Source organism: Stegostoma tigrinum, chromosome 13, assembly GCF_030684315.1.
Source record: "Stegostoma tigrinum isolate sSteTig4 chromosome 13, sSteTig4.hap1, whole genome shotgun sequence".
Lineage (NCBI taxonomy): Eukaryota > Metazoa > Chordata > Chondrichthyes > Orectolobiformes > Stegostomatidae > Stegostoma > Stegostoma tigrinum.
The window spans coordinates 32,519,188-32,543,716 of NC_081366.1; the positions used below are offsets into that span (position 1 = coordinate 32,519,188).

At 39.3% G+C, this 24,529-nt stretch overlaps 1 protein-coding gene across 5 annotated transcripts in view; it reads left to right on the top strand.

Annotated features, from left to right (window-relative positions):
- The window catches only part of LOC125458238 (F-box/LRR-repeat protein 3-like), a 63,090-nt gene that overhangs the window by 16,481 nt on the left and 22,080 nt on the right, over nt 1-24,529 (top strand). For 3 of the 5 annotated variants that reach the window (XM_048543321.2, XM_048543322.2, XM_048543324.2), the window contains exon 2: nt 9,008-9,073. The exons of the other annotated variants lie outside the window; for them this stretch is intronic. The gene's annotated coding sequence lies outside the window, so the exon portion shown is untranslated. The remainder of the gene's footprint in view (nt 1-9,007; nt 9,074-24,529) is intronic. 5 annotated transcript variants of the gene reach the window in all.

A 24,529-nucleotide genomic window follows, 5' to 3' on the forward strand; every position in this document is an offset into this window, starting at 1 on the left:
ACTAAAACTGTCTTCACTTATGGGATCCATATTCCTCTATTCCCTTCTTGTTCATGTATTCGTCCAGGTGTATCTTGAATGCTGCTACTGTGTCTGCTTCCACCACCACCCCTGCAACATGCTCTCGGCACTCGCCACCCTTTATGTGAAAAATTTGTCCCTCACATCTCTTTTAAACTTGTTTCCACCCCTGTCCCCGATACCTTGTATCCATGTCCCCTATATACTGGCGAGGGGTGTTGCTTGTGCTACTCAGGAGGCTTCAAATTAGTAAAGTCAGGTGGGGGTGGGGACACTCCCAAAAAGCTAGTGAGACTAGAGAGAAGTCTGAAGGTGGTACAATTGAAAAGAGCAAGGCAGAGAGCAAAGTAAAACTGATAAATTGATTTATTTCAATTCAGAGACCTGACCGGTAAGGCAGATGAACTCAGGGCATGGTTGGGAACATGTTTCTGTGATAGCTATGATATCCCAGCCCCATAGCTCGGGATAAGGGCAGGTCTGGCAGCTTAATTTTCCAGCGTGCAGATGCTGTAGGAACGATAGAAAGGGGCTCCCTTAGTAATTGACCCATCTATCCAGAAAAATGCCTCATTTTCCACTTTATCCGTGCCATTCACTGTCTTCTAAACTTCTATTAGGTTGTCACTCAACCTCCTCTTTCCACTGCAAACAAACCCAATCTATCCAACCTTGATTCTTAGCTAAAATCCCCCATACCAGGTAGTATCCTGGTAAACCTTTTCTGTACCCTCTCCAAAGCATCCATGTCCTTCTGGTAATGTGATCAGTGCTATATTGAATTTCTCTATTCATCCAGTATCCCCTACACCCTCAAGTCTTGCCCTGAACACGAACAGGAATATACGGCTTCTGGACTCTTGTTATTTCGTTTTGAAGGCCTCCTACTTTCCAACAATATCTTTACCTGTGAAATAGGTCTCCCAGTCAACTTCTGAAAGTTTTTTTCCTAATACCTTCAAAATTGGCCTTACTCCACCTTGGAATTTTGCCTTTTAGATGAGGTCTATCCGTCTCCATAACTATTTTAAACCTAGTGGAATAATGGTCATCTGGCCTCAGAGTGCTTCCCCACTGACACCTCACTTACTTGCCTTGCTTTATTTCCCAAGAAGAAGGTCAAGTTTTGTTCCTTCTCTAATAGATACATCCACATACTGAATAAGAAAATTTTCTTGCACAAACTTAACATTTTCCTCCCCATCCAAGTCCTTAACACTATTGGCAGTCCCAGTCTATATTTTGAAAGTTAAAACCCCCACCATTACCTCCCTGTTATTCTAACAGGTATCTGAGCTCTCCTTACATATTTGTTTTTCAATTTCCTGCTGACTACTGGAGGCCTATAGTACCATCCCACTAACGTGATGACCCCTTTCTTATTGCTCAGTTCCACCCAGATAACTTCATTGGACGTACTCCCAGGAATATCCTCCCCAAGTACAGCTGTAATGTTATCCCTAACCAAAGATGCCATTCCCCTTCTTCTTTTGCCTGCCTTTCTATCCTTCCTATGGCATCTCTGCACTGGAACATGAAGCTGCAGTTCTGCTCTTTCATGAGCTATGTGTCTGTAATAGCTATGATATCCCAGTACCAAGTTCCCAACCATGCCCAGTTACCTGTCAGGTCTCTTGCGTTGAAATAAATGCAGCTTAATTTATCAGCCTTACTTTGTTCGCTGCCTTGCTGTTGCCTGCCTTGTCAATTTCATTTACTCCTCTTCTCAATTGTTCTGGCCTTTAAACTTCCCTCCTTTCTTACGATCTTTTTGGGTACGTTTCCCCCCCCCCTTAGAGCTTCCTGAGTAGCCCTAGCAAATCTGCCCACTAGTGTAATGATCACCTTAGAATCAATTCATGTGCAATTCTCAATGAGATATAATAATGGTGTATCTTATTTTGCAAAAATTAGGATATGAAGCACAAAGATAAGGTTTTTAAAAAAGTGTCTAACAGGATCATACAAGTTGATCTCATCTTTTTAAACTTTCTCTAGGTCCTGCTAGTAACATTATAGTGAATCTGTTTTTTGCTGTCTCCGAGGTAAATGTTTCCTCCTTGAGAGTTACTGTCCAAAACTTAATATAGGTAGCACAGCTGATGACAAAGGTTCTACATCAGAAGCATCTTTTCCATTTTTTTTTAATATTCTAGCTCAATTGAGATGAAGGTGACTGTTCCTTATGGATATTTGATTACCTTTTGCATCTGTGTATCAGATTTATAATTTGCATGCATGGACAACTAAACTGCTTTGTCCTCCTTGGATTTTCTTATATTTTTATTTGTCCAAAATAGACCTTGCATCTTGTCTCTCTGAAATTCATTTCTCATTGTTTTTGCTTCTTTCTTGGTGTTTATAATTTCTTGTTTTCATACACACTGACAGTGAGTGTTCTGTCTATAATCTGAAAACTTTAATTTACACCTTTCTGTTCCTTTATCCAAGCAATTAATACCATGGACGTCTAGACACTGTTTAGCAGACTTCAAGCTATAAGGGATAGCTTTCAAATCATTCAAATCATAGTTCATTACTTGGAACATTTTCTTTTGTAGCACAAGATTTTAAAAGACAACAGATATTCCAAGGGACACTTTAGAACCTGTTCAAATATTGAACTTGGATAGTTGGCATGGGGCAATTTGTGTTGTGAGCATGCAGGATTCTTGGGGTAACATGGCCCCAGCAGTGAAGAAGGTTATCTAAGATAACAAAGAGATCTTGATCAATTGGGTCATTAGCCTTGGGAGTGGCAGATGAAGTTTAATTTGGACAAATGTGAGGTATTACACTTTGGTTTTCCAAAAAAAACAGGGGCCAGGCTTGTACAGTTAATGATAGGGTCATGGGGTGTGTTGCAGAACAGAGAGACCTAGGGGTTCAGGTGCATAATCCTTTGAAATCTGCATCACAGGTGGATAGGGTAATTAAGAAGGCATTTTACACACTTGCCTTCATTGCTCAGAACATTGATTACAGGAGTTGAGATGTCATACTGAGGCTGTACAGAACATTGGTGAAGCTTCTTCTGGAGTACTGTGGGCAGTTCTGGTCACCCTTTTTTAGGAAGGATATTATTAAATTGGAGAGGGTGCATAGAAGACTTACCAGGATGTTGCTGGGAATGGAGTGTTGAATTATTAAAAAAAGGCCCGATAGGCTGGGACTTTTTTTCATTTGAGCTTAGGAGGTTGATGGGTGACTTTAGAGAGGTTTATAAAATCATGAGGGGCATAGATAAGGTGAATAGGGAGGGGGCATTCAAAACAGGGAGCATATTTTTAAAGTGAAAAGAGAAAGTTGTACAAAGGACATGAGGGATAACTTTTTACACACAGGGTGGTTAGTGTGTGGCATGAACTGCCAGAGGATGTGTGGATACAAATACAGTTACAACGTTTAAAAGACATTTGGATAAGTGCATGAACAGGAAAGATTTGGATGGATATGGGCCAAATGCAGGTAAGTGGGATTGGTTTAGTTTGGAAGCAGGATCGGTGTGGACTAATTGGATTAAGGGGTCTGTTTCTGTGTTCTTTGACTCTGTCTCTGAAAGGGATGGCACATGTTGGAGAATTGAGTGCTGCATCACATTTGGCTGCTTCTGGCTCGAAGAAATATTTGCACATTTGTCCTGATTGATTCTGAAAGCAGCATTCTTGTTTTAAAATCCTAGCAGGAATAAACTACAAAAAATTTCTCCTGGGAGAAATTATTGAGAGTTCAATTTTAAATAGTTGAAATTTGTACTATAACATTGATACACAGTTATCAGTAGATTTGCTTTGTTTTTGAAGTATATCAGGACTCCACTGTTCATTTCCTTTAGATTAGCCTTCCTGGTAACTTTTTTTAATGTCATGTGATGTGTGTGGACCAATCAGTGGTCTAAAAATGAGGCCAACAGCAAAACAATTTTTTATATAATTGTTCAGGTAGTTTATGACTCTAAACTCAAGAGTTTAGCAGTTGACTTATGTTGGTTGAGCTGTTTATTCAGTTATTTTTGTAAATTCTATATAAAAGAAAATGTGTTAATTTGCTGCATCAGGAATGCATTATTTTATATGTAAAATGGATGGCCTGGGAATAAGAGTCCACTTGGAGGTGAGGTGGGAAAGTAAAGTTGCTATTCCCTAAGGCCTATTTTAAAAACTTCAGTTTCAAGTGTTCTCTCAGTATGTTTTAGTGGATCTGTACGATCATAGACAAAATTCAGAAATTTTTTAAATTCACCAGTTATTTTTGTCTGTCTGTTTTTGTGTCTTTCACTCTGAATTTCTTTCCTTCTTCACCCACCCCACAAATCTTCCAAAAAAAGAGACTCTGCATTCTGACATTTTTTTCTCTGATTGCGTTTCTCCCTATAAAGACTTTGATCAAGGCTGTTGTCTAATGGCTGGAGAAATGAAAGGGTTATATGGATAGAGATTTAAGGAAATGTTAACTGAAGCGTAAATACATTTGAGATTGGAGGGCCATTTTTCTCTGTTATTTCTGCTTTCAAAATAACTGCTGATTTGGATTGTTGAAGAACTGGTATATCATAGAATCATAAAATCTGTACAGTGCCTAAGTAAGAGAATAGTTGGAGAGCTAGGGCTGGAAGCAAACTTGCTTTAAGGGAAGGACCAACAAGGTGTCTATTAGAATGGGATGATGGAAGCAGGATCAAAAACTGGGATGGTATCTATAAAGTGAAATTTGGACCTATTTGCATTAATTCTGCCCAACAGTGGGGTAATTAATTAGTCAGTAATCCTATTGCTTAACTGGGAGAGAGCTGTACCAGTCTTACGATTCCTATGTTAACTTGTTTAGAATGGATGATAGGGAAGTTTCTTTTTCCAGACACATCTTTGTTGTCCCATTTCTGCTCCTTTTGGTATTGCACCATTAACCTTTTTGTCATTGACTCTGTCCTGTCTCCATGCTGTCACAGTTATCATCTTTGTACTTTTTTCCGACTATCCCCCTGTCACTTTGTAAACTTAGTAAGTTTTTTGCATATCATTTTCCAGTTTTGGTGAAAGGTCATTGACCTGAAGAATTAATTCTGCTCTAGCCATAGCCTAACCTGTGTTTTTGCCATATTATGTTTTTCGGGGCATTCAAGGCCATAGATTAAGTTTCAACACGCATAAACAATAATAGAATTTGATCTGGAGGATATTAACACCCCAGCAACACTCTGCACTAGAAGCACAGCATAACTTACTCAATCATTTAAATTACTGGTTCTAATATAATGTACTTGTATAACTTATTTCAGTAAACATGCACATAAAGCACAGAACATTATCACTGAGTACTGCAATGAGGAATCTTTTCATGTATATCACATTGTTTTTGACTAATCATGCATATATGGTCTTCTGGCCCTTTCATTTTCAGTAGTATGCTAGATGGCCTAACATGGAGAAAAATGTCTTTGCAGCTCACTGGCCTTAATGCAATTGAAACATTTCTTGTTTGCAAAATATATATTTGATCCTCCAGATTCTGTCGTGTAGTGCAGTTGCTGGTTAATGTTGACTTGAAACTTGTACTTATAACTTATACTTTAAACTACAGAAAAAGTCCTTTCTTGATACAGAATTATGATCATGTCTTCCTCTGCAGTTAGACTTTATTTTGTCCTTTAAGGAGACATTTATTCTGCTGAACTAGCCCAACATTTTTCTCTGCTCCCAAGCGCTTTATTCACTTTTTTGTTTTTGTAGCCAGATAAATTCTAATCCTTGAATTGTTTCTTTTGGTCATATTTGCCAGACCCATTTAAATTGTCATGAACAGTGTATCTTCAACCTGAGCATGAGGACCTTTCCACATTTTTGCATGGTAATGATAGAGACTTCCAGCCTCTGTCTCTTGGCTGTCATTCAGAATCTGGGAGAATGGTGATCCTTGAGAGATGCAGTGATTTCTTTTTTTAAAGACAATACCTATTAAGTCAATCCTACAATGTCTTTATATCATTGCTTACCTCTCAACAGATCTCCTCTTGTTCTTCCTGTTATATCCTACTCCACACCTCCGTTGCTAAAATAAAGACACAGTTCTGAACTATAATAAAACAAACTTTGTTTTAATTGGCATCTGATGGACCAGCACTTGTAATAAACTGGCAAAAGTTATATACCTCAAATACAACAAAAGTTACTGTATTATTCTGGCCCATTATTAAAGTCTTTTCATGAACTTACGTTGATGTAAATATACTAGTTCCATTGAACAGCCACACAAAATATCAACAGTTGGTTTAGTTTGAAGTCAGTTTCTTCTCCTAAAAAAAATGGGATGTTCTGCAATATCCAAGTAGCCATTTGAGGGTGTCAGTAAGAAGGCTGTTTACTGGTAAGTTTTTTTTTTATTTGAGGCAAAATTGAATTATTGTTTGTGATTTCTGCTGTAAAAGTATAACAACAGGTAATGTGTATACCCCGGTATTATGCATCTATTACTTAGTATGTGTTTTTACGTTAGTTTTGCGGGCCTCTTGATTATCTGAAATAATTAATCAATCGGCACATCCCAAGATGCTGGATAATTAAATGTTTCCTGTAAAACCTTCCCATTTGTAACTATGTAGAACATAGAACATAGAACATTACAGCACAGTACAGGCCCTTCAGCCCTCGATGTTGTGCCGACCTGTCATACCGATCTCAAGCCCATCTAACCTACACTATTCCATGTACATCCATATACTTATCCAATGATGACTTAAATGTACCTAAAGTTGGCGAATCTACTGCAGTTGCAGGCAAAGCGTTCCATTCCCTTACTACTCTGAGTTAAGAAACCACCTCTGACCTCTTTAAAGCTATGCCCCCTCGTGCTCGCTGTCACCATCCTAGGAAAAAGGCTCTCCCTCTTCACCCTATCTAATCCTCTGATTATCTTATATGTCTCAATTAAGTCACCTCTCAACCTTCTTCTCTCTAACGAAAACAGGCTCAAGTCGCTCAGCCTTTCCTCGTAAGACCTCCCCTCCATACCAGGCAACATCCTAGTAAATCTCCTCTGCACCCTTTCCAAAGCTTCCACAGCCTTCTTATAATGCGGTGACCAGAACTGTACGCAGTACTCCAAGTGCGGCCGCAACAGAGTTTTGTACAGCTGCAGCATAACCTCTTGGTTCCGGAACTCAATCCCTCTATTAATAAAATCTAAAACACTGTATGCCTTCTTAACAGCGCTGTCAACCTGGGTGGCAACTTGCAAGGATCTGTGTATATGGACACTGAGATCTCTCTGCTCATCTACACTACTAAGAATCTTACCATTAACCCAGTACTTTGCCTTCTGGTTACTCCTACCAAAGTGCATCACCTCACACTTGTCTGCATTAAGCTCCATTTGCCACCTCTCAGCCCAGCTTTGCAGCTTATCTATGTCCCTCTGCAATTACAACATCCTTCGTCACTATCCACAACTCCACCAACCTTCGTGTCGTCTGCAAATTTACTAACCCATCCTTCTACGCCCTCATCCAGGTCATTTATAAAAATGACAAACAGCAGTGGACCCAACATCGACCCTTGCGGTACACCACTAGTAACTGGTCTCCAGGATGAACATTTCCATTAACTACCACCCTCTGTCTTCTTTCAGCAAGCCAATTTCTGATCCAAACTGCTATATCTCCCATAATCCCATTCCTCGCATTTTGTACAATAGACTACTGTGGGGAACCTTATCGAACACCTTTCTGAAATCCATATACACCACATCAACCAGTTTACTCTCATCTACCTGTTTGGTCACCTTCTCAAAGAACTCAATAAGGTTGGTGAGGCACGACCTTCCCTTCACAAAACCGTGCTGACTATCCCTAATCAATTTATTCTTTTCTAGATGATTATAAATCCTTTCCCTTATAACCTTTTCCAACACTTTACCAACAACTGAGGTAAGGCTCACTGGTCTGTAATTACCAGGGTTGTCTCTACTCTCTTTCTTGAACAGGGGAACCACATTTGCTATCCTCCGGTCGTCTGGCACTATTCCTGTAGACAATGACAAGTTAAAGATCAATGCCAAAGGCTCGGCAATCTCCTCCCTGGCTTCCCAGAGGATCCTAGGATAAATCCCATCCGACCCAGGGGACTTATCTATCCTCACCCTCTGGGATTTCTAATACCTCTTCCTTGTGAACCTCAATCCCACCTCATCTAGTAGCCTGTATCTCAGTATTCTCGTCGACAACATTGTCATTTTCTAGAGTGAATACTGTTGAAAAACTCATATCTTTAGAAGTACGTACGTACAGTTAGTCATTGTTTGGCCATGAGACATGATAGATTGGGTGCTATGGTGAGACTCGGACAAGGTCCATATCTTCTTTAAAATTGAAGAAACTGAATTTATTGCACTATTCTTTATCTTGTTTAAGTCAAAACTTGCATGATGAAATGTAGTTATTTCATGAACATTACAGACAAATGAAGTGTACAAATTTAATCCCATAGTATAATAAATTTTTAACAAAAATCTTTTGTTTTAACCTTGCATTTAGGATTATCTTTCACAATCTGAACCTCTGTTTATTGAATATTTGAACCCTAGACCTCCACACATATTACTTAATACGGTTGTGTGTTTTTGTTTTAACATTGTTTTTATTTGCAAAGCTTAAAGAATCTGGGTGAAATTCATTAACCATTCAGTCGCTGAATCTCCGTTAATTAGTTGACCAAAAGTGGAGTACTTCATTAATTTGGGTTAATGTTTCTAGAAATTTTTGTTTTGCACACTGGTACTCTGTAAATAAGTGAAAATACAAAGATTTGAAAAGGAATTGATAAAGGGAAGTTTGCCCCTATTGTTTGTAATACGGTATTGCTGGTTGCACTGATTTGTAATGTTTGGAAGGGGGCTTAGGATAAAAAAAAGTTTTCGCTGTGACCAGTTATTAACATATTTGGTTTGGGGGCTGTAATTTCCTGTAATTTCTGATTTTAATCCCTGCTAACAGACATTTCAAGATGGCCGAAAACCTTCTGGAGAAAATTGACAGCTTCATCACATAAAGACCTGGGAGGTATTAAGCACTTTAATAATAGTCCACCCTAAAGTACATCTGATGTTTTTTTTAAATGAATGATTTTGTACCTCACTTAAAAACCATGTTATTGAATATGAAGTTTAAATAACTTGCTTAAAAATGTAGTTTGTACCTGTATAATTTATAGTTTCTGCCATAAATCTTAAACTAATGCCTTGTTGTGATTTTGTTTAATCTAAATGACCTTAATTTGTATGGTAATTTTTTTATCACCTAATGTATCATTGAATGGTATATTTTCTTCAAGGTGAAGTATGTGTATGTGGATTGAGATCTGAGCTTGTAATTTAATTAAAGCCTTAATTTCTTCAGAAGGAAATTTGATTGACATTCTTTATTTTCTGACTTCTGCATACCACATACTAAATTCTGAGCTTTGGTGTCAATTGCAAGCTGATCTCTAAAACATCTTAACATTTTTAGAGGCTTCTTTAAACTTTAAGTTTTTTTGACACATTACATTTTATGCTCTTGCATGGGAAGAAGGCATTGTTAGTAATGGTGGCATTTGGTGCCTTTCCCTAATTCCTCTTGCACTGTATGGCTCTTTGGGCCACTTCAAAGGTCATTTAATAATCACCCCCATTTCTGTGGTCTGAAGTCACATGCAAGTAAAACCAGGTAAGAATGGCAAATTTTCTTACACCAAGGATATTAATAAACTCCTGATAAAGGTTTTAAATGGTCCCCATTAGACTAGCATTTTAAATTCCAGATTTGATTGAATTCAGTTTCACCCTCAGCCTTGCTTGGATTTAAGCACATGTCCCTATAGCAATTGCTTCAGATTCAGGATTACTGGTCCATTGACCATACCCATTACGCTAACAATGAAAAAAATGGCAAGCCAAAAGTAGCTTGGTGCTTGCAGATTTATTTGATACATCTTGTAATAAGCAGTTTATTAGCAGTTCTTGTATTTAGACGCATCTCTAGAAGTTTGAAATTATTATTATTAAATTATTCTAATATTACAAAATATAATTTACATTCTGTACATTTTATCAACATTTGTATACCTAAAAAAAAATTTGTAGTCTAAACCACTTGTTTGCTGAAGGAGCGGAAAATAGCTCACAATACTGAATGATTTTTTTTCTGCTAACAGCTAGTTTGTTTGTTCTCTTAACTATTTTAAAAATAAATACCTGAGTTCATTTAATGTTCAAGTTGAAGAAAATTAGTGGCTCTGGATCTGAAGTAACATAATTGGCTAGTTAACTATTTATGCCTTGAGTAATATTGTTGACCGTCAAAACATTAAGTTGTGATAGGAGAATCGGAATTTTTTTGAAATTAAAACATAAAATTAATTATTGTCTTAAGGTAGAATAATGCTCATTACTAGTCATGGCTGTCCCCCAAAGAATAGACAGACTACAGTTGCATGCTCTGTAATTTGATCCTTTTACCAGGCAGTCTGTGATGGAGATAATGTATGCAGTGGTGCGTTATATTTTGGAATGATGTGATGCAGTTTTATGAACATTTATTTCATTGGTTTATGAAGGGAAATTTACCTATGATGGCATGCATCAAAACCCAGCTGGAATTGCATATGTTCAAACATTAAAAATAAAAACCCTAACCAGATTGTGAAAACAACCATTTGAGTGGGAATTATGATGTTGCTACAAAATTTTCATAGTTTTGGATTTGACATAAAATGCAATTTGGAAAGATTTAAAATAGGTAACAATTTTCAGTTGGGTCGCCTTTTATTTAGGGAAGTTGGTAGGAGTAAAAATATGTTCCTTCTCCAAATCATTAGAATGAAATATTTAAATAAAAGACCAAAGTTTGGATTGGAAGTGACAAGAAAATAAAAATACTTTGTTTTCAATTCAACCGGTATAATTGCCGTGCGAAAGCAAGTTCAAATCTTTTAAGTTTATTCGTACCTGCTTTGGCATTGAAGCATGAAGGAAACCTTTAAAAATAGAACCGAGCAAACTAGGTTATCCTGATCAAAGTGCGAGATAGGTTTTAAACTTCCAGTCTTTTTGCTTCTTGAGATTTCTTTGCAATTTAATTTATGCAAAAGGTACATGTACTGAATAATGTGTATCTATTTAACATAATTGCACATACAATGATCTAGATTTGTACCAATTACTTGACTCTGTAATAACCCTATAAATAGTTTAATTGCCGTGGTGGCTGTTAATTGTAAAGTTGTGTTGGTATCCAGTGACTAATTTGAAATTTAGTTATATCATCTTTATGAAATGTGTAAATTTTGGACAATAATGTTAAAAATTGCATGCTACTTCTGCAACTAATGGTAAAAAATGGACTGCCATGTAATTTACAAGATTTGAAGTGAAGATGAGCAGTTAGTCTTGTTTTATGGTGATAGTCGGACATTTGATTTAGTTTGTTCCCTTTTGTATTCAGAAAATTTAAGAACATGTTGAGCTCAATTTTGTTGATTCTTTGGTAACAGGCTAGGAAGAAGGAAAGCTGGCAAATCGTGCAGCCCACGTTTTTGGCACTCTATCCACTCCCTCCGTCACTTGGGCAGTAACAGTACTGTGTGCCATATGAGAGATACACTGAAGAAATTCACCAAAGGTCCTTAGCAGCTTCTAAACCCCCTGATACTACCATAGATATCCTGGTGTTCTCTCCTTACTGGCACAGTGAACCTACCTAAATCATGTAGACAGCAACAATTCAAGAAGGCACCTCACCACCACCTTCTCAAGGACAACTAGGGATGGGTGATACCTGGCCAGTGATGCCCCTGTCCCATGAGTGAATAAGGAAGCAGGGGAGATCCTGTATAAATTGAATGTTTGAAGTATTTTTCAGATTTATATAGAGGAAGATAAGGCTTAAGAGCAGAAGTAGGCCATTCAGTCCTGCAAACTGCTCCAGTATTCAGCTGATTATAATTGAGGTGACAACTGCAGTTACTCATTTGTCCTTTGTTGATCAAGAATTCATCAGTTCTGAGGAAGGGTCACCGGACCCGAAACGTTAACTCTGTTTTCTCCTCCACAGATGCTGCCAGACTTGCTGAGCTTTTCCAGCAACTTTGTTTTTATTCCTGATTTACAGCATCCGTAGTTCTTTTGTTTTTTTTTAGTTAGAATTTATCTAACTCTGCCTTGAATAAATTCTATGATCCAACCTCCACTACCTTCTAGAGGAGAGGATTTGAATGCTAATGACCTCGAAGAAAACATTTGTGCCTTATAAACAGAGACCTCTTTGGTGTTAAACTGTTTGCTAGTTCAGTTTTTCCCACAAGTTGAAACATCTTTTTTTAACCTTTTAGGGCCATCAGGATCATTATATCTTTCAATGACATCACCTTTTATTCTTCTAAACTGCGTAAAATAAGCTCCTTATCCCAGGAATGATGTAAATGAACTGTCTGAAATGCCTCTCCAGCAATAGCATATTTTTCAAATAATGGAGACTAAATGTGTATTCCAAATGTGGTCTGACAGAGTCTCTGTACAGCTACAATAAATTGTACACCTGTATATGCTGCAGTAAACCCTAGCATCCCATTGCCTTCCTAATCTTTTGCTAAGCCTAATTATTAACACTTTGTGATCAAATATGTCTCGATCCCTTTGTATCAAGTACTGCACTCTCCCTCCATTTTTAAATTGTATACTGCTGTTTAATTCTTCCTGTCAAAGTAGACAAGTTCACAAATTCCACTTTATTTTTCATCTTCCAATGCTTTCCACACTTTTAACGTTTCTATATCTCTTGTTTTCTCGCTTTCTATCTGTCTTGGTATCATCGGTAAAGCTATCATATAATAATTTCCCTCAACAGTGATACTGCTTATAAATAGCCGTGGCCTCAGCATGGATCTCATTTTTACGGCAGGATTACTTGTCTTTAAGAACCTGACTTGCATTAAAGGAGATGAGTGACTCACAACCTATTGTGATTTTGAGATTCTTGTAGATAACAGAAATGAAATGACTTAACTGGAAAAATTTCCTTTAAAAATTAATGTTATTTACCGCGTTTATACAGAGAAAATGTGTTTGATAAATGTAGGATAAGGCTGTAATCACAGTGGTTAGTACCAGTGGTGTCCTGTACCTTCACTGTAAATTTTCATGTAGGTAACCTGAAGATGGAATTCATTTTATTGTTCTGAAAACATTGTCATGTATTTGATTTTGTAACACAATGGATTTTTTAAAAATCTAATTTTGATTCCGGTAGATCTAAATGATTGTATAGTTAGCTCAGTATGACTGAATGCTGAAATTTTAATTGAAGTAATTGCTGCATGTTTATCATGCAATCAGTGGTTACCAGGAAACAATGTGGGTTCGTGCTGCGTATATTTTTTAGAGCTGAATGTGCAATTGTTCTTAAATTTTGATATTATTAGCACAAAGTCCTGGTTTGAATAACAGTCATATTCTGTTCTTTAAAGCAATCTATCCTGGGTAAGTATCTGTGCAAATGTCACACTCTGGTTCAGTTCTAGAACAGTTCCCATCTGATCATAACTGTCTCATAGAAACTCTACACCTTTTCCCATCTTCACTTCATCCTCCTCAACTGGTGTCTTTATCTCCTTCCTGACTGTATTCCACTAAATTGAATAGAGTGTGTTTATGTGGTGGTTGCTAAATTTGTGTAGTTACGATGCTTAAACATCTTGGAACTCAACATACACATTCCACACTACTGTGGTGCCTTTCAAGAAAAAAAAGAGTCATAGCCATACAGCCTGCCATGTCTATGCCGACAAACAAACATCTAACTTACGCTAATCCCGTTTACCTGCCCATGGTTCATAGCCTAATATGCCCTGGCATTTTACGTATTCATCCATTACTTACAAGTTACTTAGTTCCTTTGTGTTAGGTGATACAAAAAGAAAAATGATAGTCGATTTGAATGGTCATTTGCCTTGTTGGGCTGGCACAAAACTATGCACTTCCTCTCCTAGATTTTCCAGAGCCTCTTATTTTGTTGATTGATGCTTAATTAGCATGCAACTCCTAAACTTCTGTGAGGCAGTATACATCTAAGTTGTTGACTCTTAATTCAGGTTGTCTTGTACTGGTTGTGGTAAGTTTTCTTTTTCTTACAAAAATAGCAGATCTGTGATTTGCTTTTTATATTAAAATCCTATGGCATGTATCTCCTGTCCTAACTCTCAAAGCCTGTCCATCCATCTATAATGCACGTATCAGGAGTGTGATGGAATAACTCCTCACTTGCCTGAATGAGGTACAGCACTAATAATAACCAAGAAGCTTGACTACCCTGCCCCAGGACAAAGCAGCTTGCTTAATTGGCAGCACATTGATAAGCACTCACCACCTCCACCACCAAGTCTCAGTAGTAACAGTGTGTACCATCTAAATGATGCAGTGTCAAAATTCACTAAGGCTTTTTAGGCTACACCTTCCAAACCTATGACCGCCATCATCCAGAAGGATAAGGGTAGCAATACTTGGGAACAGCGCCATTTCCATGTTTGCCTTCAAGTCAGTCACCACCCTGACTTAGAAATATATCACAGTTCCTTCAGTGTCACCGTTTCAGTATGCTGGAACTCTCTTCCTAAGTAGCATTGTGTGTCTACTTATACCAAATGGACTGTAACAGTTAAAGAAGACAGCTCCCCACCACCTTCTCCAGGGCTACTATGGATTTGCAATAAATGATAGTCTAATGTTCTTGAGTAGATTTGTAGCTCAGGTTGTGGACGCTGTGGTTGGTTTGTTAGATCGCTGGCATTTCATTACCCTGTCGGGTAACGCCATCCGTGCAGCCTCTGATGAAGTGCAGTTGTGTTTTCCTGCCTGGTATTTAAGCTCTGGGGTCCATCGGAATCAGTTACCTCGTTTCTGGTTTTTCTTTGCAGTGGTCTGTATATATAGGGTCTAATTCTATGTGTTTATTGATGGCTTTCTTGGTGGAGAACGAAGCCTCTAGAAATTCCTGTGCTTGTCTCTTTGGCCTGTCTGAAGATCTTGATGTTGTCTCAGTCGAACTGGTGGTTTTCCTCATCCATGTGAATGGAGACAAGTGAGTACTGGTCATGTCATTTTCTTGCTAGTTAGTGTTCATATGTATTCTTGTGGCCAGTTTCCTTCCTGTTTGTCACAGTCTTTACATGGGATCATTTAAGTAACCTGTTGGTTCTGTCCACAGTGGGTAAGGGGCCTTTAGTCTGTGTTTGCAATTGGTGTAGGGTTGATGTAGGTTTGATGCCCAAAGGTCATAGGAGTCTTGTGGTCGGTTCGGATATGATTTTGATGTATGGCAATGTGATGAATGTGTCTAGGTGTACTGTATCTTCCTGTTGTCGTTTGTGTGATAGGCACCGTCAGACCTATTACGTTGAACAGACAAGAAGGAAACTAGCCGCAAGAATACATGAACACCAACTAGCAACAAGAAGACATGACCAGTACTCATTCGTCTCTATTCACACGGATAAGGAGAACTACCAGTTTGATTAGGACATCATCAAGATCCTAAGACTGGCAAAACAGAGATAAGCACAAGAATTTCTAGAAGCTTCGTTCTCCACCAAGAAAGCCAACAATAAACACGCAGAATTTGACCCAATATATACACCACTGTGAAGAAAAACCAGAAATGAGATAACCGATTCCAATGGACCCCAGAGTTTAAATACCAGGCAGGAAAACACAACACTGTTTCATCGGAGGCTGCACTGATGATGTTACCCAGCAGGGTAATGAAACATCTGCTTCCTAACGAACCATCTCGGCAAGTGAACCAACCACGATAAATGACTGATGTCTAAATCCCAATAGTGAATTTAAAATAAAAAAGTTAACACTAGGAAGTAGTGTTTGTGTTGACAGTTCACTTGTTTACAGTCTTGTGGACCAGTGGTAGCATCGCTACTTCTGAGCCAGCCAATCAGAGTTTAAATCCCACCTGTTCAAAGATGTGTCAACATATCTAAACAGATGTGATTAAAAATACTTAGAGGAAAGTTGCCTAGTGGCTCTGTTTACTCATCTATTAATCCAGGGATTGGCTAATAATCTAGAGATCACTGCAAACGTGTGAATTTGAATTTACACAAATAAAAATCAGTAATTGGTAAAGATTATCATGAAGCTGTTCGATTTGCCTTTTGAAAACTCATCTCAACCAGCCTAATCATGTAACTTCTAACAGCCCTATAACCTCTGAAGCCCTAAGAACTCCTCTCTCTCCCATATTAGACCTCCAAATGCATATTTTAATAAACCTACTTTGAATCCAATGACAGAACTGGCCCTAGTGCCCTGACTGAAAAAACTCCATAGAGGTCGACATATCATCACCAAGACCATAAGACATAGGAGTGGAAGTAGGGCCATTTGGCCCATCAAGTCCACTCCGCCATTTAAATCATGACTGATGGGCATTTCAACTCCACTTCCCTGCACTCTCCCCGTAGCCCTTGATTCCTTGTGAGATCAAGAATTTGTCGATCTCTGCCTTGAAGGCATTTAACGTCCCGGCCTCCACTGCACTCTGTGGCAATGAATTCCACAAGCCCACCACTCTCTGGCTGAAGAAATGTCGTCTCATTTCAGTTTTAAATTTATCCCCTCTAATTTTAAGGCTGTGCCCACGGGTCCTAGTCTCCCCGCCTAACGGAAACAACTTCCTAGTGTCCACCCCTTCTAAGCCATATGTTATTTGTAAGTTTCTATTAGATCTCCCCTCAACCTTCTAAACTCTAATGAATACAATCCCAGGATCCTTAGCCATTCATCATACGTTAAACCTACCATTCCAGGGATCACCTGCATGAATCTCCGCTGGACATGCTCCAGGGCTAGTATGTCCTTCCTGAGGTATGGGGCCCAAAATTGGACACAGTATTCTAAATGGGGCCTAACTAGAGCTTTATAAAGCCTCAGAAGAACATCGCTCCTTCTATATTCCAACCCTCTTCAGATTAACGACAACATCACATTCGCTTTCTTAATCACGGACTCTACCTGCAAGTTAACCTTTAGAGAATCCTGGACCAAAACTCCCAGATCCCTTTGCACTTCTGCTTTACGAATTTTCTCACCATTTAGGAAATAGCCCATGCCTGTATTCTTTTTTCCAAAGTGCAAAACCTCACATTTGCTCACATTGAATTTCATCAGCCATTTCCTGGACTACTCTCCTAAACGGTCTAAATCTTTCTGCAGCTTCCCCACCCCCTCAGTACTACCTGCCTGTCCATCTATCTTCGTATCATCGGCAAACTTCACCAGAATGCCCCCAGTCCCTTCATCCAGATCATTAACATATAAGGTAAACAGCTGTGGCTCCAGTACTAAACCCTGCGGGACACCACTCATGACTAGTTGCAATTCCGAAAAAAGAGCCTTTTATCCCAACTCTCTGCCTTCTGTCAGACAGCCAATCCTCAATCCAAGCCAGTAGCTCACCTCGAACACCATGGGCCCTTAGCTTGCTCAGCAGCCTCACGTGAGGCACCGTGTCAAAGGCCTTTTGGAAGTCTAGATAGACAACATCTACTGGATTTCCCTGGTCTAACATACTTGTTACCTCTTCTAAGAATTCTAACAGGTTTGTCAGGCACGACCTCCCCTAACTAAATCCATGCTGACTTGTTTTAATCTGACCCTGCACTTCCAAGAATTTAGAAATCTCATCCTTAATGATGGATTCTAGAATTTTATCAACCACCGAGGTTAGGCTAATCGGCCTATAATTTTCCATCTCTTGCCTTGATCCTTTCTTAAACAAGGGGGTTACAACAGCAATTTTCCAATCATCTGGGACTTTCCCTGACTCCAGTGACTTTTGAAAGATCACAAACAAAGCCTCTGCTATTGCCTCCGCCACCTCCCTCAGAACTCTAGGATGTAGCCCATCAGGGCCAGGAGATTTATCAATTTTTAGACCTTTTAGCTTTTCTAGCACTTTTTCTTTTGTAATGCCTACCGTACTCAACTCTGTCCCCTGACTCTCCCTAATTGTTGGCATACTACCCGTGTCTTCCACTGTAAAGACTGACACAAAGTACTTAGTAAGTTCTTCAGCTATTTCCTTATCTCCCATCACTAGCCTTCCAGCATCAATTTGGAGCAGCCCAATGTCCACTTTTGCCTCTCGTTGGTTTCTTATGTATTGGAAGAAGCTTTTACTGTCTCTTCTGATATTACTAGCTAGCCTACCTTCATATTTGATCCTCTCCTTCCTCATTTCTCTCTTTGTTAGCCTCTATTTGTTTTTGTAGCCTTCCCAATCTTCTGATTTCCCAGTGCTCTTGGCCACTTTATCGGCTGTCTCTTTTTCTTTGATACATTTCCTGACTTCGTTTGACAGCCATGGCTGTCTAATCCCACCCCAGATGATCTTTCTTTTCTTCGGGATGAACCTCTGTACTGTGTTCTCAATTACACCCAGAAACTCCTGCCATTGTTGCTGTACTGTCTTCTCCGCTAGGCTCTGCTTCCAGTTGATTTTCGGCAATTCGCCTCTCATGCCCCTGTAATTACCTTTATTTAACTGTAACACCATCACAGCCGATTTTGCCTTCTCTCTTTCAAACTGCAGTCTTCTATAAAGTCTGGCTCATTACATAGCACTAAGTCCAGAATAGCCTGCTCCCTTGTGGGCTCCGTCACAAGCTGTTCCAAAAAGCCATCCTGCAAACATTCCATGAATTTCCTTTCTTTGGATCCACCGGCAACATTATTCACCCAGCGCACCTGCATATTGAAGTCCCCCATGATCACTGTGATCTTGCCTTTATTTACACAGGAACAGTGCTCTACTATAGTATTGCCTATTACAGATTCAAGTACTAGAGGAGCAATATTTCTGACACTTGACGTTTATTTATGTCAGCCAGAGTTCCCTGATTCAACCAGATTAACAGCCTCAGTCAGGGAACCCATGAGGTCCAGCTGGCTGTCCTCATTACAGTCACTACAATGCTTCCCCTTTAAGTCTGCAGACATAGGCCAATTTTTTTTTTGCTTGGAGAGCCTGCTGGAGTGCTTTAGCACTGAGTCAGGTTCCTCTGATTCAGTGTCTGACATGGATAACATGTCATACATGGGAGCTCATCTTTTGCATCAAGAGCACTTTGATGGAATTCCACAGTCCTTCTAGGAGCAAAGACATCAAGGCAGCTAATTCTGTCATGTCCTGGGGAATTTGAGAGTTCTGGCAGCATTTCCAATGATTCTGAGCAGCAGGGCATATTCTGTTCCTGCACCATTTGAGAATTTGTGGCTTTTATATGATCTACCTGCTTATTCTGAACTGTCGCACCTACCCAAGTTTTGTAAGTGGCTGGTCTTGATCTTGTGTCGACCATGCCTCTTACCCATGGGGCGGCTATTTCCATAATTCTAACACTGGTCTTTATCTCCTGTATCAAACTGTACTATCCCTGTGGTTTATTTGAGGCAGTTCTATAATCAAACAAGAACCATGCCAGCTTGGTATTGAGCGAGTCTGAAAGCTGTTGCCTCAACCCAGCCTGCATAGGTTGGACCTGCTTTATCTGCCAGGCCATTGGATTAAGGGTGATATGGAACTGTCTTAATGTGTTGAATGCCATTTAATGTTTAGAAATAACCAAATTCCCTGCTGGGTATCTGTGACCAACACTTCTGGGACTCCTTGTTGTGCCAAGGATGTGAGCAGTTTTTCTATGGTCATTCCAGTGTTTGATAAATAGACCCTATGAACGTCCAGCCACTTTGACTGGGTGATTACAATGACTAAGAACACCGAACCCATAAAATGATCTGCATGGTCAATGTACAACAAGTCCAAGGTTTACCCAACCATTCCTATGGATGTGGGAGAGCTGCTGGCAGTAAGTTTTTTATTTTTGTTGACACGTGTGGCACTGACCTACCAACACAGCTATGTGTGGCCACCAGACATAATTTCATGCCATCATCTTTATTTCTGAGAATCCTGGATGACCCTGTTGGCATTTGACGATGACCTTTGCTCAGGACAATCACTCATACTCCTCATGACAGTATGCCATCCTCTATATTAGCTGGTCTATCTAGGTCTTAAAAAGGCTTCAGTACTAGTTGTGATGGCCCTTTGGTTTCCCCCATCAAATCAGTTCTTTCACTTTGGAAAGGACGAGACTTTTGTGTCCAAAATCTGATAGTGTTAGCAGGGACTGGGAACGTGTCCAGAAAATGTAATAGCATTACAGAGTCTACTACTGGGGTACCATTAGTAGTGTATCTGAGAGGTGGCTCAAAGCAGCCACATTTGCTACTCAACCTCCCGGTCAGTGTTCTAACTGATAATTATAAGCACTTAGTATTAGCAGAGTCTTGGGGTTATAATATTCCTTAACAGTGATAGTCAGCTCTTAAAAGGTTTTATTATCTGATGCCTCAGGGAAAGTTATGCTGCTAATGACATAAAAAATCTGTAGCTCCACAAGTTCTCACTAAAATTACTCATTCTTCTTCTACCACAATACCATTTGCCTGGAGAAAATAACACATTCTTTCCACATACTGGGCCCAGTCTTTGACAGCACAGTCAAATCAATCAAGCTTTCAACAAAGGCATGATGAAATATATAATGACTCCAGCTCAAAGATGACTGTTGCTAGTGAGTTTCCTCAGAATTTACTCTTATCACCACTGAAATAATTCCATGGAGGCTGGTATCACATCACCAAATCATCCCTTTGTTTACTCTAAAATAGTCCTTTAACTTGCGTAGTGCCTCAGCGTATCTCTGATACTCATCCTTTTTATCTGTCAGCCAGGGCTCCGTGATTGGATCGGATTTACAACCCCAATCCAGGAACTCACCTGGCTGACCTTTTTACAATCACTACACTGACTTCATGTGGTGACTTTTTTCCCCCCTGCAGCAGATGAATATATACATCACATGAACAATCACTTTCCCTATTTTATGTACTTACCTTCACTGTATTGGCAGAAAATACGACCATGTTTAGATCACTCTAATGTACTTTATTGCTTAAAATGTACTTTAGGTGCAGTCTTTTTCATTCACAAAATTATAACAGGAAAGTTAGTTTTATTCTTTGAGGATTGCTGTGTAAATATTACAGAATAATTAGAGTTAGGAGGATGATATTGAGAAATCCATAAACATATCGGTTAACCGAACAGTACTGGCTGTATATTTATCATGTTTTTGTAAGAATTATTCGAAAGACTTCAGTGATCAGTTCTAAAGATTTGCATCCAGTAAATCTTTTTGTACGTAAAAACTACATTGTAAACAGGCTGGATTTTATGGTCACTGATAAAGCAGTGTCCTCTACTGGTTACAAAAGATTTTACGATTTCTCTCTGGTGTGGATTTCCCCTGTCCTGATGTTGGTTCAACTCTGGTGCCAAGTCAAAGGGGTCTGCAGGTGTCCCTCAATAGTAGTCACCAAGCAGAGTATTTTTTAAAATCAACATGTTCAGAGAGTTTTTATTACACACCTTTGGACCAGATGAGACTTGAACCCAGGTCTCTGAGTCCAGGGGTCAGGACTGTACCTTTGTGTAACAAGAGGGCCGTACCAAGCAGAGTGATCAGGCAGTCAAATTAATGAGGCTCATCTGGTGCACCGGGATTGCTTGGCCTGCTGTGTTCATCTAGCTCCACACTTTGTTATCTGGGATTCTCCAGCATCTGCAGTTCCCATTATCTCTGATCACAATTTTAACCTCACTATGAAGCCTTTTCCAGGATGCCTAGCCTGAAGAAGTGACCCTCCTCCCTCTGGACCAACCTCAGGGGATCTCTCTTCCACTGCAACTCACCTGTAATATCTGCCCGCCCTCCCCGGACTGACCTATCTCCTCCCTGCCTCCCCACCTATACTCTTCTCTCCACCTATCTTCTCCTCTATCCATCTCCAGTCGTCCTCCCCCTCTCTGTCTTATGTATTTCAGAATCCTCTCCCCATCCCCCTTTTCTGATGAAGGGTCTAGGCCCGAAACGTCAGCTTTTGTGCTCCTAAGATGCTGCTTGGCCTGCTGTGTTCATCCAGCTCCACACTTTGTTATCTCCTTCAGAGAAGGAATTCAGTTGTCCTTACTTGGTCTGGCCTATGTGTAACTCCACATCCATAACAATACATTTGACTCGTAATTGTTTATAAATTGATCGAACAATCGCTCGGTTGAAAGGACACTTAGAGTTGAGCAACAAATGCTGTCCTTGATTTGAAGGCCTAAATAAAAAGATGAAGTATTCTCATACTGTAAACCTGAAAATTAAAAGCACTGAACAAATGTTAACTTAATTTAAATTTATTGATACCAAAATAAATGATTTTGATTGGAATAAACCAAGCAAGAGTACAGAGATTTTAGTTTGTAAAACTTTAAATCTATATAAAGTAGAGAAATGTGACATTTCACGAATGTAAAATGATCATTTCAGGGCCATTTGTGATTAGCAATAATAAACTTGTTATGCCCCTTAGAACCCAGTTACGCCTCATTCAACAAAGTGTGACTTATTGAGAATTTTTACAAAGCATAAAAGGACATGTATTGAACCCCAGGGAATCTTCGTAGCTTTCTGAGAAAGGGAGAACACCAACTTCTACATTTCTGTTTTATTTAGTGTATGCCTGTGGTTCTATCTTTCCTGCTGTTCAGAAAAACGATGTGAAATGCCTGGCCATTCCATTGAGGGAGGGTCCAATACAACAAAGTGGCCATGAGACACTTACTTGACCTTGTCGAGTCTTTGCTGAAATTGAGGTTCTTGGTAGAAGAAGTTAAGCATTCTCTTCCCTTCCTTCCCCTAACCATCCAAAACCTGACAACTAGTAATTGCTACTAATAGAAGTGGTGGCTGTCAACAGAACTGCACCACTCACTGGCCAGGATTGCAGAGAGACATCAGGCCACATGTGAGTAAATACAGGGTTGAGGGTGGGGGTGTGTGTGGTGGGTGAAAGACGCAAGGCCCAAGGGGTGGCTCTCAGCTGCCATCCCTGTGCCTGACAGTGGGTCCCTTGATCAGTGTATAAACTCTCAGCAAACTTGTCTGCAGGCAACCTTTTTGAGGGTGCTGGAGACCCTTATGGTCTCCATTTGATCTCTGAAGTCATCTCTTAAATTGCAATGGGCTTGGGAATAATGGGTACCAAGTAACTTGTTAATGCGCCTAATTGTCATCTTGCTTATCTCTGAAGTGCCATCTCAACTCAGCTTGCTTTCTCACCGTGGATGCTGCCTGACCCGCTGTGATCTCCAGCATTTTTGATTTTCTGTATTGATTCCAACATCTGTAATAATTTTACTCCAGCATTTTACTGCTGTTGTCTGGGAATCTTGTGGCATTCCTTTTCACCGTTTGATTTGCTTTAGTCGTACGTGAGGGGTGGGGAAGAGAGTTTACCCACCTCTAGACCGCTACTGCGATAAAGTGGGCTTGGTTACTGCTGCCTGAGAATGTATAAAGTTCCACCTTATGTGTGGATTCCCAAAATGGCTGTCAGTTGCTCTGAAGTAATGATGATGAATGGCAAAACATAGGGCAGTAATATCTTTGAAGTCTTTGTATAAGATGTAAATTTGTGCCCTTGCATGCTTGAATGGGCTTCTAAGAGAAAAACAAATAATTCTTTTGATAACCAAAACAGGCCAAAACATCGACCTGAAGTAAGAGACTACAATCTGAAGTTTCAGTTATTTGTTTTTGGAATATGAAATGTGTGTTGGAAGTAGCATTTATTTCCAACCTCTATTTGCTTAAAGAAGTTGACAGTGGACCTTCTTCCTGAACTGATGACCATATATGTTGATTTTTTTTGTCATTTGTGGAAATTTGTTCTCAAATTACCAATTCCCTATAACAACAGGGTTTCATTTATTAAAATGCTGCACTGGCTGTACAACATTTTGGTGCATAATAAGACATTAATTCTGTACAAATCGGTTTTACTATGGAACACGTCCCTAAGCATCTAGAAACTTTCCCATCTTGAATGTACTCCTTGTTAAACTAATAAGTACATTTCTAAAATAGGTGTTAATCTTGAGTAAGAGAAAAACCAATGTTTAACATATTCCAGGATTTATCGTTTGATGTTGCTGCCGATTTCCTTCAATGCATGGTTAAAAGTGTGAACTTTAGAACTGTGGAAACATGCATTAGTTTCAAGAATAGAATAATTGCTGTCTTCAAAGCAGCACAGTAATTAGTTTTGCATTGTTTCCTGGCATTACAGTAGTTGAATGAATGTTCTCTGCAGATGTAAAGATAAAGATCATCATCAGATGGTGTTTTTTTTCTTGTCCATGCATGTTTCTGGTTTTTATTTGTGCATCCAACCCACACTTTAGTTATAATTTGCTCAACTTGATCTTTGCATTTTTTTAAATACAGCATTAATCCAAAACGTCAATGTGAACCAAATAATGCTGCTGAAAATTTGTACTTACTCAAATACTTCA